The sequence below is a fragment of the Budorcas taxicolor genome, chromosome X (assembly GCF_023091745.1).
Source record: "Budorcas taxicolor isolate Tak-1 chromosome X, Takin1.1, whole genome shotgun sequence".
Classification (NCBI taxonomy): domain Eukaryota; kingdom Metazoa; phylum Chordata; class Mammalia; order Artiodactyla; family Bovidae; genus Budorcas; species Budorcas taxicolor.
The window spans coordinates 11,195,729-11,198,121 of NC_068935.1; positions in this window are offsets into that span (position 1 = coordinate 11,195,729).

A 2,393-nucleotide genomic window follows, 5' to 3' on the forward strand; every position below is an offset into this window, starting at 1 on the left:
GGGGAAGAAAATGATGGCCAAGGATTTTTCAGAGCAAGTGAAATGCACAGATTCTAAAAGTTCATGAGTTCTAGGCAGGATAAAAAACAAAAATTCACTCCTAGACACATCATAGTGAAAGTGCAGAAAATCAGAGAGAATGAGGCTGTTAATGATCCAGGTTAGAGATAATCAATCTTGACTTTGGGCAGGAGCAGAATAAATTGAGACAAAGGGATGGGCTTCTAGACACTGGCCTTTAGAATACCTTTTTCTCAGACTTATCATGAAAGGCTATTTTATAAACATGTTATCCATTTCATTCTTAATTAAGAAAATACATTTGTTAACAAATCTGTTTGTTAGAGCAACCTGACACCTAGGAGCTGTTCAAATTGTTTTCGTTATACGTGGAAGGTCACCATCCTGTAAATATGTCATCTCATGGGTGATGTACAGGATGAGTATTCTCCACAGGAATTATGATGGTTAATTTCACGTGTCAGCTTGACTGGGCTAAGGGAGAATTTCATGTGCTTTGCTCAAAATTTCCTGTGTTTCTACAACCTACCCATCTGGCTTGCTCCTCTCTGCCCTTCGTGTCGTGGACACTCAGTTCCAACCTAAAGAAGCTACTGGCCTTTCACTGAGCAAGGCTGTCCTGCAGATACTTAGTTTTTTTTTTCCTTCGCCAAAATCCCATCCTTTTTAGAAAGCCAATACCTTAATGATCCTCTCCCCAAAGCAAACTAGGAGGGCTCTAACTGCATATGCTGTGCAGTTCTGTTTATGCCCTGCTTACACGGTACCTTTTATTAAAATCTGTCTGTGTGTCTTATTTCACTTTAAAGTGTGTAAGTTCACTTTTTTGCATCAGTTACTGCATAATCCTCATATTTATTCTCAGTAAAAAAAAATTCTTGGGGCTTTCCTCGTGGCTCAGTGGTAAAGGATCCACCTGCCAGTGCAGGAGACACACGTTTGATCCCTGATCTGGGAAGATCCCACATGGCTTGAGGCAACTAAACCCATGTGCCACAACTCCTGAGCCTGTGCTCTAGAGCCCGGGAGTGGCAACTGTTGAGCCCACATGATGCAACTAAAGAAGCCCAAGCGCCCTAGAGCCCATGCTCTGCAGCAAGAGAAGACACCGCAATGAGAAGCACACACACCACAGCTACAGGGCAGCCCCCACTTGCTGCGCCTAAAGAAAAAGCACACGCAGCAACAAAGACACCCAGCCAAAGACAGATAAATATGTGAAATTATTTTTAAAAATAGAATAAAAAGAAACTCTTTTTGTCCACAGTGATTTATTCTCTGAATCCCTACACCTCTTTAACAAATAAATATAATCATGGTTTGTGTAAGTTATACTAAAAAGCAATTTTAACACCTTACATCCTAGAAGACAAATTAGAGAAGTCATTTTAGGTAATTGGCATTGTAGAAGTGGGAAAAAATCAGGTTACAGTTGACCAGTTCCAAGGTATGGTGCCTAGGTGTTCTTCATCAGCAAGAAGCCACATTTGCTTCCTTGGTGGACCTTTCTCCTTTTTAGAAATGTCAAACTCAAGAGAGAATGTTATTTGAACTAGTTATTATTTTCTTAGCTTGCGAGCCTGACTAACTTGAGCAACTGGTTTGTTTTGAGGTACTATGGGGTTTTAAAGAAATGAGCTATTCACTAGTTCACTCTTCAGGATTTGGACATATCACATTCATTTAATACCTTGACTTTATAGCCTGGGCTAACATGGAGACCAGTATTTACTGGGCAGCATCAGTTTCCATAAAACAAGATCAGATCCCAACTCAGCTCTTCTGTCAGCATCCATGTTCCTGATGTTGTTGATAAGAACACAGCTCATTACAGTGAACTGATTCCCCTAGTCTTTATTTCTTCCACATGAAGTATCCTGAGTTGAGTTGGAACAAAATGGGTCAACTTGCTTTAGCAGACAAACAGCCACCAAGGCTGTTGTGTTTGGCAATACTGACATAATTGAAGTAAGGCCAGGGGCATTTGGAAAAGGGTGCAAAAGTATTCAAGTGTATAAACTTTTCCAGGAGTTAAGGCTGGAAAAGCGTCACTGTGGACTTGTACATCCAATTTAGTAGTCAGCTATGAAAATGGAGTCAGAGTGACCCTCAGTTCAGTTCAATCACTCAGTCGTGTCTGACTCTGGGCGACCCCATGGACTGCAGCCCGCCAGGCTTCCCTGTCCATCACCAACTCCCAGAGCTTACTCAAACTCACGTCCATCGAGTCGGTGACACCATCCAACCATCTCATCTTCTGTCGTCCCCTTCTCCTCCTGCCTTCAATATTTCCCAGCGAAAGGTTGTTGTTAACCCACAAAAAGACACCAGGATTCTTGGCCTCCAGCGGAAAATTCAGTCAGGGGTTAAGA